Source organism: Vombatus ursinus, unplaced genomic scaffold (genome assembly GCF_900497805.2).
Source record: "Vombatus ursinus unplaced genomic scaffold, bare-nosed wombat genome assembly UNPS02014781.1, whole genome shotgun sequence".
Lineage (NCBI taxonomy): Eukaryota > Metazoa > Chordata > Mammalia > Diprotodontia > Vombatidae > Vombatus > Vombatus ursinus.
The window spans coordinates 47996786-48009370 of NW_020954559.1; the positions used below are offsets into that span (position 1 = coordinate 47996786).

At 36.3% G+C, this 12585-nt stretch overlaps 1 pseudogene; it reads right to left on the minus strand.

Moving 5' to 3' along the window:
- Positions 1-8328: 8328 nt before the first annotated feature.
- Positions 8329-9972, minus strand: LOC114046221 (annotated as a pseudogene).
- Between the last annotated feature and the right edge of the window lie 2613 nt (positions 9973-12585).

The window sequence follows — 12585 nt, forward strand, 5'->3', positions numbered from 1 at the left end:
TCCTGGGTGACTGTCCCAGGGTGAGGAGGGGCACTAGCATAGCAGAGCTTGTGGCCACACTGCAGGGGGGAACAACCTCATAGTTCCAAGGCAGAAAAGAGTGCTAGTGGTCACTCACAAACCAGAGTACAGGACAGGAGAGTAGTAAACACCATTCCTTAGATTATACCACCTTGGAAGAACAACAGCTACACAAAACCCCTGAAGTTTTGGACAGTGAGCCCTCTACCCTTAAAGCAGACCCAAACTTTAACAAACTGTTAAAAATCAATTAACAGACTGGGAAAATGAGCAAATAGTAGAAAAAACCCTGATTATAAAAACTTACTTTGGTGACAAGGAAGATCAAAACACACACTCAGAAGTAGACAACAAAGACAAAACTCCTACATCCAAAGCCTCTAAGAAAAATATGAATTGGTCTCAGACTATGGAAGAGCTCAAAAAGGATTTTGAAAATAAAGTAAGAAAAGTAGAGTTGGGAAAAGAAATGAGAGTGATGCAAGAAAATCATAAAAATGAGTCAACAGTTTGGTAAAGGAGACACAGACACAAAAACAAAATACTAAAGAAAACAACACCTTAAAAAACAGACTAAGCCAAATGGTAAAAGAGGTATAAGAAGACAGTGAGGAGAAGAATGCCTTAAAAAGCAGAATTGGCCAAATGGAAAAGGAGGTCCAAAACTACACAGAAGAAAATAATTCCTAAAAAATTAGAATGAAGCAAATGGAAGATAACAAATTTATTAGAAATCAAGAAACCACAAAACAAAACCAAAAGAATGAAAAAATCAAAGACATTGTGAAATATCTCATTGGAAAAATAACTGACCTGGAAAATAGATCCAGGAGAGAGAATTTAAAAATTATTGGACTACCTGAAAGCCATGATAAGAAGTAAAAAAGAGCCCAGACATTATCTTTCAAGAAATTATCAAGAAAAATTACCCTGATATTCTAGAACCAGAGGGTAAAATAGAAATTGAAAGAATCTACCGATCACAGCCTGAAAAAGTTCCCAAAATGAAAACTCCAAGGAATATTATAGCCAAATTCCAGAGTTCCCGGGTCAAAGAGAAAATATTGCAAGTAGCCAGAAAGAAACAATTCAAGTATTGTGGAAACACAATCAGGATAACATAAGATTTAGCAGTTTGTACATTAAGGGATCTGAGGGCTTGGAATATGATATTCTGCAGGTCAAAGGAGCTAGGATTAAAACCAAGGATCACCTACCCAGCCAAACTGAGTATAATCCTTCAGGGGAAAAAATGGACATTCAGCGAAATAAAGGACTTTCAAGCATTCTTGATGAAAAGACCAGTGCTAAAGAGAATATTTGACTTTGAAATATGAGATTCAAGAGAAACATGAAAAGCAGGAAAACAAAATCATAAGGGACTTATTAAAACTAACCTGTTTACATTCCTACATGGGAAGATGATATTTGTAACTCATAAGACCTTTCTCATTCTTAGGGTCGCTAGAAGGAGTGTATATATAGACAGAAGGCACAGGTATGAGTTGAATATGAAGGAATGGTATCTAAAAAATAAAATTAAGGGGTGATAGAGGAATGTACTGGGAGAAAGAGAAAAGGAGAGGTAGAATGGGGTAAATTATCTCACATAAAAAAGGCAAGAAAAAACTTTTATAGTGGAGGCAAAGAGGGGGAGGTGAGGGGGGAGAGTGAATCTTACTCTCATCAGAATTGGCTCAAATAGGGAATAACATACACACTCAATTGGGTATAGAAATCTATCTTACCCTAAAGGAAAACAGGGGGGGAAGGGAATAAGAAAATGAGGGAATAATAGAAGGGAGGGCTGATTTGGGGAAGGGGTAGTCAGAAGCAAAATACTTTTGAGGATGGACAAGGTGAAAAGAGAGAGAGAATAGAATAAACAGGGGGGAATAGTATAGAAAGAAATACAGCTAGTCTTTCACATGACTAGAAGTGTTTTGAATGACTACATATATGTATAAGCTACATTGCATTGCTTGCCTTTTCAATTGCGGGTGGGGATGGGGAGGAAGGAAGGGAAAGAATTTAGAAATCAAAGTTTTAAAAATGAATGTCAACACTTATTTTTACATATAACTGGGGAAAAATAAAATACTGAATATATTTTTTTAAAAAGTAATGATTCAATAAAAATTATTTACCTACTAGTTTTTTCTTAATATGGAAGGTGAGGAAAAACAAATACAGGAAGAGAGGCACAGACTGTGGGAAGTGGGATAGAAGGAAATCAAACTACTGTTGTCAAGGAACTTGCTGGAAAAGTGTTCTATAACTTCAATACATTTTTCTTTCATAAAATTGGCGTCTACATTTTTGCAACCTCACATCTTTAAAAAAAATGATGACAAGTATCATTTTTAAAAACTGGAAAAGAAATGACCATAGCCATTATAAGTTTGTGAGCTTAATTTTGAGATCTAGAAAAAGACTGGAACAAGTAAATAATGCATTTATAAACACTCAGGCAATATGATAAAGTTTTATAGAATAATGTTAAAAACAAATTAAATGGGAAAAAAAAGCCCATGATAAATAAATGAAGGTGGAAGAAATAATGTGGCATAACTGAAAGAATGCTACATTTGTAAATAGAGGATCTGCATTCAAATCCTAACTCTGTGACTTATTAACTTTATGGTCCAGCAAAAGTTAGTCAACTTATCTGAGCTGTAATTTTCAATGAATGTCTCCCGCTTAAGAATGATCACTTTATCGACTGAATGGAGGATGTATTGGAGTAAGGAGATAATTAAGGGAAAGATCAACCAAAAGGCATGAATCAATGGGTGCCTGTCCCAAGGTGACAGCTATGGACAAAAAAAGGACACACAAAAGATGTTGTAAAGGTAGAAACCACAAGAGTTGGCAACAGTTTGTATATGTGACATAGATTATCTACTTCAAAGGTTTTGGTAGGGGTTAACCAGGTGGCACAGTGGATAGAGCACCAGCCCTGGAGTCAGAGGGCCTGAGTTCAAATCTGGCCTCAGACACTAGCTGTGTGATCCTTGACAAGTCACTTAACCCCAATTGCCACCAAAAAAAAAAGTGTTTATGATATTCTGCCTACTTGTTGATATAGTTCATAGCTCTTAATACAAATGACTTCTATATACATGTGTGCATACATATATGTAAATATACCTCCATATATAAACACATATGTGTATACACATATATTATGACATATACATGTGTTGAAATACACACATAGACTGTATAAGAACACAGATATCAACATATTTGGTCCAGATGTAATTGTATCAGAGTAGCGATCTCCTAGAAGTTCACTCCACCAAAGCAAATTAAGTCATTTCATAATTTATTGACTCAGATCAGTGAATAAGTAAAATGACTTGCTCATAGGGTCAGAGCTACAAAATATCATAGACAGAATTTGAACCAATGTCTTTCTAACTCCAAACCTGACCATCTATCCACTCTGGCTCTTCAGGATATTGTAATATTGTAAACAATGAGAAATATTAAATAAAAAAAGTACCTACAGAAAGTGATTCAAAGAAAGCTCAGAAGACTAAGAGCAGGATTATAACCATGTTGTTTTATTTTTTAAAGCTAATAGATCTCTATAAATATACAGAAGGATTCAGAAAGGAGAAAGAACAGCTGTCAGTTATTCATTGTTTTCTTAAAGTGAATATTATTTTAAAATCAAAGTGTTTACATGTCAAAGTGTTTAAAATCAAAGTGTTTCATTTTGAGATTTACTCATTAAATTTGATTATTTGTTTATTGTTTACTGAAAATGTTAAATTTTTAATGAAAAAGAGCATACTAATACTAAATACTGATTAAAAGAACATACATAACACTAAAGATATCAATAGACAAATGTTTCTGCAAATAAAATAGAATTAGATTGTCAATCGCTATTTCACAGGGTTTAGCAACTTCAAACTAAATATTCCAAGGACAAAAGGAAGACGGGAAAAGGAAAAAGGAAAAGAAAAAATAATGGGTTGGGCAAAGGAAACCAAGCAGAAATGATGTGGCCACAATATGTGATCTAACCATATGGGAAGAGGATGTGTAAGAGCAAAGAGATCAAGATGTGGCCGCTGCCCTGGCATAGACTCAGACCTACAAAGAATCATTGTCATAGGGTGCTTTTCTGAATTCAAGGAAAAGCCAACATGACAGAGAGTGAAAACCTTGCATATTTCTTTCTCACTTCTGATAATAATAACATTCTTCTGATAATAATAATAATTAAAAGGCAACAACAATAACAATAGTCAAATATTAAATCTTTTATGTGTGTTATCTGATTTGATCCTAACATCAAACCTGTGAAGTAGGAGTTGTTATCCCAATTTTGCAGACAAAGTTTAATTGAGTTTATGTGGCATCCCTAGGGACACACAGTCCATAAGTGTCTGAGGAGGGATTGGACCTCAGCTCTTCCTGACTATATAACCAGCACTCTGCCCATTGTGTCATCCAGCAATCTCATATGATCTAGTCTGATTTACTCTGATAGGACAATTAATCTCCCCTTTTTCTAGGGTCATGAATCCCATTGTATGTTGGTGGCAAAAACAAAACAAAACAAAACAGAACTAACATGACTTCTTGGTCTGTTCCCTTGATAAGGTTCAGGCCAATTATGAATCTAAGTCAAACCTCATAAATCACACAAAGTTGCCTCATTAATCCAATACTACAGCCCATCTCTGCCTCTTTTCCAATACCTATAGTACTATTCAAAGTTGGGTGCAGAGTGGAGTAAGTTGGAAACCTTCCTTCCAAATTTCCAAACAGTTACAAAATAATAAAGTATCATTGTGTAATTATAATATTAGAAGCCTCATAACATTTCCATCTCAAAAATTCCTTGCTGCTATAATTTTCAAGGGCTAAAATATGCTACAGGATTTTTTAAAAATGGCATTGTTCATATCATCCAAGGTATAGGTCTTAGAAAGAAATAAAATGTCTTCAGTTATTGTGCTTTAAATTGGCCCCTAAAGGCCTAACCCAGATGAAAGTGTAGTGCTATGTCATGCCACTCCCAATAAGCTTCAGGGCACCTTCAGCGCTTACCTTCAGCATACTTTCAGTAACAACTGTGATGTTAAGTGTACTAGTGACCTCTTAAGTAGCCTTGGATTTAATTCTATTTGCTTACCTGCTCCTATGCTACCTTGATCTATAGAGCTGGTTTCAGAATTGAAATGTCTCTCCTCTGCGTGAGTACATCTTCCTTTCCATATACAAAAGTGTTTCATTTATCATTCAGTAACTGCAGCCACAGGGACCAATATTGCCTCAACAGTCTCAACATCACAGAAGAGTCCATGAGAAGAAGGAGCTGTTCTCTACTAGGATTCAATTTATTTCAAGTCAGTAAAGGATAAGAAGATATTTTCATAAATGTTTGCTTGGATGATTTATAAAGTGTCCCCCAACCATCCACTTTCCTTAATAATGTCAGTTAATAAACAATAACCCTTAATTACGCCTACCTGCCAACTCCTCTCTTTCTACCATCTGGGGTGAATGGTGTAGATAATTATACAACCATGCTGACTGAATCTACGATACATTTATATTTCATAATATCAGCTAGACTTTCGCTGCAACAAGGCAATATTTTTACTCCTATCCAAGTAATTTTTACACTCAAAAGTTGTTCTGAACTTGCTCTTTCTTCCTAAAGCTTCCACCTTCCTTCCTCCTCCAACACCCTCTCAGCAGAGAACTTAACCCATATTCTCCTAAAAAGTTGAGGTCCTGGTTCATGAATTCCCTCTTCTACCCTTCTCTACATCTTAAAACCCCTTGATGTCATTTTCCACTCCCTTTTCCTTTATTTCACTCTCTGTTAAAGAAGTGTTTTCCTTACCAAAACCGACCCTTCTACTTGTACCCTTGATCCCGTCATTTTTTATTTTCTCCAGCAGATTGTCCCCACAATCACCCCCATTTCTCAATGTAATCTTCAATATACTCTTCAGCCTTCAATATAATTTACATTTTATTGTTTTCTTCCCTGCTTTTTATAAGTATGGGACAGCTAGGTGGCACTGTGGATAGAGCACTGGGCCTGAAGTCAGGAAGTCACTTCTTCCTGAATTCATATTTGGCCTCAGGCACTTATTAGGTATGTGATTTTGGGCAAGCCACTTAACCCTGTTTGCCTCAGTTCACCTATAAAAATGAGCTGGAGGACCAAATGGTTCTAGTATCTTTGCCTAGAGAACCCCAAATGGGGTTACAAAATGTTGAACACAACTGATAATAATAACAATTTGTGAGCACGTATAGATCTCTCTAATCCATAATAACAATAATAATAATAATAATAATAACACTATGATCACCTCAAGCTATCATCCTATATTTCTTCCCCTTTCATAGATAGATTCCTAAAAAAGCTGTCTACAATTGCTACCTCCATTGTTTCTCCTCTTACTTCTCAAGCCCTTTGTAGTTTGGCTTCAGAATCTTATCACTGAACTGAAAGTATTCTCTCTAAAGTTCCAGATGATCTCTTATTTGCCAAATCCAATGCTATTCTCTTAGTCTTCATTTGTCAACCTCTCAGCAGCATTTTACTTTGTTGACCACCTTCTCCTCTTGGATACTCTCTCCTCTCTAGATTTTGTAACATTGGTTCTTTCTTGATTCTCTTCTTACTCATACGAACTCTTATTTTTAGTCCCCTTTGCTAGTTCATCACCCATACCCTGCCCCCCTAACTATGGTTATCCCCTAAGGTTTTACTCTTCCAGATTAATTTCTCTTTTTACCACATTATTTCCCTAGGTGATCTCATCAGCTCCCAAGGTTTCAATTATCATCCCTACACAGATGAGTCACAGATCTATCTATATGCAGCCTTCTTCTCTGAAATCTGTACCTACATGAAGTTAAGTCAACAAGAATTTATTAAGTTCTTATCCTGTGCTAGGGACTGGGAATACAGCTATAACAAAAAAAGAATAACATTCCCTGCCTTCAAGGAGTTCGCATTCTCATAGTGGAAAACCACACATAAAAAAAACAGCTGTAATTGGGGGAGGGGGGTGTGGTGGCAATGGTGGTGAAGTCCAAAGAATGAGGAATGGCTACTCCAGTCCGTTCCTTTGAATGGAAGTTCCAGGAGTACCTCACCAAAATGAGAAGGACATGGTGGGGGCATAGGGAGAAGGTAGCTGAGTCATGATGATAAAGTAGTCTTATCACCACCTGCCTATTGGTCACTTTGAACTAGATGTCCTATGCCCATCTCAAAAACAATATACCCTAAATATGTTCAAAACAACATTCATTACCTTTTCTAAGAAATCCATCCCTCTTTCAAACCTCCTTATTATTTGTACCACCATAATTTTTGTCATGCAGGTTGGTATCAGCTTTGACTCTTCATGTTACTTTACCCCAGAGATCTAAAAATCTAATTATTCTCTCTCTCTCTCTCTCTCTCTCTCTCTCTCTCTCTCTCTCTCTCTCTCTCTCTGATACTCAACAGCATCTCCTGTTTGTTATAAAAAAGTAATTAAAGGTAAAAAGAAAGACAATGCCCTTTCCCCACTGACAAACAAGAAACTGAAGAAACATTCACCACACATTTTTCTCTCCCAACATGCATTTTCTGTAAATGAGTTTCTACCACTATTCTTAATTTTGAAATGAAATTAATCCTGACTTAATCTATATAATGTACAAGAACAGAACATTTCTTAGAACTCCTAGCACTTTACTTTGAGTAACAAAGGGTCAAAGAATATGAACCATCTTTAGAGACACAAGCTTGGGTAACAATGTGCTTGATTCTTCTAGACAAAAATTCTTCATAAAATGTTTTTCCGCTTAAGAAAGAAAAAAAATTTCTATTTCGGGGGGTGGATGTCCAAACCCTTCACAATTCAGTGTTTCAAATAGAAATGTCAAAATGGTGGGGAGGAAAGGACTTAAAAATTATGGGAAAAAAAAAACTATGCCACTTACAGACCTTAAAATATGAAAAAAGTAAAAAAAAAACCAAAAAGTACAGCATTATGTTCTGAAATCATAAGCAAAGACAAAATAAAGGGGATATTTTTATGCAAACTATCTAGAGGATGTTTTTTTTAATTTCTCTTTTCTCCATTCTAGTTAAGTCCTATGTCTTTTGTGAAATTCCAATACTTTTAACTGCAAGGGTGTAATTGTTTCTTTGAATTCAATGAAATTAAGGGGGGAAAGTCCTAATTCTTTCAAAGGTTATTTCTCTTCTCTCTCTCAGAAGGATATTCAAGTGCAACCATTGCTACAGTCCTTACAGGAAAGCTTCCTTTATTTGACATGAGCTTGGTCTTCCTTTTTAACATTTTCCTCCTTTTAGTATTTCTCATAGTGTGAGAAATTATCAAAAATGGAGATGGTGTGTTTGAAGTTGGCAATAATTCCCAACACCTGCTTAGCATTTTCTAGGGGCACTTCCTGGGTGTATGCAGAGTTGGTCATTGATTTATTCTCATTGTTCTTTAACTGGCTACCAGGAATTTCCTTCACCAAAATCCACCTAACAATTAACTCCCTTTCGTTTATCCTGGGACCTCATACCCACACATGTATTGTAGTTCACAGCAGATTTTATTTCTGGTATGTCACAGAGGTGTTCACTACTCTTGATACCAAAAAACAAGTAGTTGGTGCCTTTCCCATTCATGGAGTGATAAGCAGCATACAGACTCTTATGGCCATGTTTTGTGCTATACCAGATATTATATTTAATGGAATTGTGGATATTGTCCTCAGAGGAAATCTGGATAATGAAAACCCAGCCATGTTTCAGATTCCAGTCAAAATCTTTAGGATTAGAATTGTCGATGGACCATGGTTTCTCCAACACTGGGGAGGTTCTGAAGAAACAGATGCAGAATTGTTTAGAGATTTCCCTACCCTGTTACCCACCATACACCCCATTATGACCAAACCCATTGCCATGGTTCTGAGGCACTACTCACAGGAAGGTTGGGCTGCTCGTTGTTGCAAAGAAAGCTGGGTAGGCTAGAATGATAGTGGTGGAGGAGAGGCTGCAGCTGTTACCCTGCTGCCACCTGCACCACTGGTGACTATTGTTTATCTGCTGCCCTATAGGCTGAGATGATACTTGTGTTGATTGCTGACCAATATTTTGAACCAAAACATGAAAGAAGTTTCTATTACAGGACCTTTGTTATCCCAAGTTCCAACATCCAATATTAGGGCCAGTGGAAAACTTGACCCTACAATGACATTCTTGGTGTTCAGCTTGGTCTATTGTTTTGCAGGCTTACTAGCAATATCAGCCCATGATGTTGGTTTGGGAGGAGCCATGGTGACTATTGGCAAACTATTAGATGTCACCAGGTTACTGGCAATGGAACCACTGCCAACTGTAGAACTGCCAACTTTTGGAACAGTGCTAGTAACATCTGTACTGCCCATCTTCAGTTATTTCATATCTTAGGCTATAGTATTCAGGGTTTATTGGCAAAAGCTGATTTCACCAATCATGGATCTACCTAAGAAACTAGATACACAACCATAATTGCCATTTTATCCAAAGCTTTAAGTAGACTGTTCCTGAGAACAGCTATTCCCCCAAGCTAAGAAGTCACTCCCACTGAGAAAGAAATCAAACGTGCTAACAAAGAAATAGTGTTTCCTAGAACCTCTGGTTGTTCAAATGTAACACCTTGTACAAAGTGGGGGTCTCCATTGCTGAGATGTCCATAAGATGTTAAGTAGGGCATGTAGAATAGGCAGCCTAGCCCAAAGAAGAGGAGAAGCCTATTGAAGAACTATGGTGGCTTGGTAGGTAAGAGTCTGACATGGTTGGATTGCGTTATTGGGCCTTGCCTATGGATTCAAGCATGGTTCAAAATCATCATTATTTAACCTTTCCTTCTGATGCACAGATCCATTTCTTTTTGTTTTTACTTCATTACCTTGACCTTTCCATCATTGCTGGCCAATATGGCTCAGTCATTTTGACTATTATAAATAGACAAATTAAAAATAAAGGGTATATGAAGAAAGACACCATCTGCATCCAGAGAAAGAACTTATGAATAGAAGTGTGTATAGAATATTTTCACATATATATGTATACACATGTATATTCACATATACATACATGCGTAGAACACACATGTACTATACATATACATGTGCACATATACATACATATACGCATACATATACATATACATATATATACATACCTGTTTGTGTCTAATGGTAGTCATCTCTAGGGTGGTACAGCAGAGGGAAGAAAAAAAAGGAAAAAAGAAATTTACACAATAACTTTGTTGTATATTTGGAAGGAATAGCAAGCTACATATATGGTAGATTTGCAGTTTCATGTGCAATCATTTTTTTATTGTACCATGTTATGGAAATGTTTATTTTGTTCCTTGAATTGAAAATAATTTTTAATAAATGGCTTGTGGATTCTAGATCCTCAGTGTGGCAGGAATAGCAGATGGCCCCAGTGGGAGTGAGAGTGGAGAGTTGTAGTGGTTTTGTCCCTGACATTCTCAGTTGCCACGTCTTTTCAACTCTGCCTCTCTCTGTCCCCTTCTCTCTACTTACAGAGCCACTTCTCTAATTCAAGAACTCATCACTTCTTGCTCTTAATTGATCTCCCTAACTCAAGTCTCTCACCCATCCTCCAAAGAGCTGCTAAAACGATATTCCAAAGCACAATTCTGACCAGGTCACGTTCCTGCTCAATAACTTCTAGTGACTCATCATTTCCTATAGGATCAAATAGCTTCACTTATTAAAGATTACTTTGCTTCATTTATTCCAGACAAATTGGCTTTCCTGCTGTTTCTCATGCACGACCTTTCATCCTTTACTTCTATGCCCTTGCCCAGGCTGTCCTATCATGCATTTCATATTCTTCCTTGTCTCTGAGAATCTCATTTACCTCCAATCTTAGTTCAAAATGTCACTTTCTACCTAAGGCCTTCCTTCATCTCCCCAACTGCTATTGCCTCTCTTCCCATTCATTCTTTTCTTTTTTTTTTTTGACAACAAACACAAGTACTTTAATATTCGAAAAACAAGAAAGAGAATTGCATAAAACTGTGAATTTCTGTTACATACAGGTTTTAGGAAATGCATGTAAATATACATATATACACATAAAAACATGTGATGTTAACAAAATTACTATGTCCCTTGCTGAACTTTTTTTATAAAATATTTTTAATTCTCAATTTTTGAGACCAATTTGTGTGACATAAAAATTTAATATTCTTTATATATTTGATATAACATACCTGTAAATTCATCTGTACCAGGTTTGTATAAAACTCCCCCTTCCAATTCTTTGGCAGTTCCTTTATAGATAGGTCAATTTCATTTTTTCTTTGTGGTTAGATCAGTTAAAATCTATATTTCATTTTCTGTTACTTTGGGTCTCTCACTTGTGTCTAGTCTCTCTCATCCTCCTTCTATTGCAGACTATGGGAACTGGATAAAGGTCCCTGCTGAGAATAAATCCTGGAAGGTCAATATTGGCACTACTTGGTTTTTCAGTCCCCCTTTCCTTAGGCACAGAAGCTCTCTGTAGCCTATTCTGAATCATGCTGTCTTTAGAATGGTTGGGCAGATTGAGCAGCTTCTATCTCGTATGTGTATCTTGGGAGTATAGAGGAAGAGTTTTTCTGCAGTCACCTTTACCATGGAAGATGGGGGAAAGTAGGGATTCTAAGTAGGAGCTCTAAGTATTTAACTTCCACAATATTATTTCATGGAATTTTTTTCATTGTGCAGCATTTTGATCTAATCTTGCACATTCTTTCATCTTTGTTTACTCTACATTTATTGTATATCTTGTTTTGAGGTTAGAGAATTATGTAAAAAACAACTATTCTACCACATCTCCAGTTACATGGTGAATAGTTATCTCTTAACAGAAAGAATAATAGTTAACAGAAAATTATAGAAAACAAGCAATTTAATTTTCTTTAGTTTAAAGTTGAAATGATCTTTTTTTTTCACGCGTGATTCATTATCCTCTTTGTTTGATTTTTCTATAGTCCTAAAAGATCCAGGTAAGTCAATATGATGCCTAATTCTATAGAATTATCATCAAGTATTTTTTTTTCTTTCTTTCCTCTTTTCTCTTCTTTTCTTTTCTTCAACATTTACTTCCATAAGATTTTGAGTTCCAAATTTTCACCCCATCTTGCCCCTCGCCCACGCAAAGATGGCATGCATTCTAAATACCCCTTCCCCTAGTCTGCCTTCCCTTCTATCTCTCCCCACCTTGTCTTATCCCCTTCCCCTTCAATTTTCCTATAGGGCAGGATGGATTTCTGTACCCTATTTCCTGTATTTCTTATTTCCCAGTTGCATATGAAAACATTTTTTTAAACATGTGTTTTTAAAATTTTGGGTTCCAAATTTTCTCCCTTCCTCCCTCCCCACCCACCCTCATTGATAAGGCAAGCAACTAAATATAGGTTATATATGGGCAGTTATGCAAAACACTTCCATAGTAGACATGCTGTAAAAAACTAACTCTATTTTCCTTAATCCTATCCTGCCCAT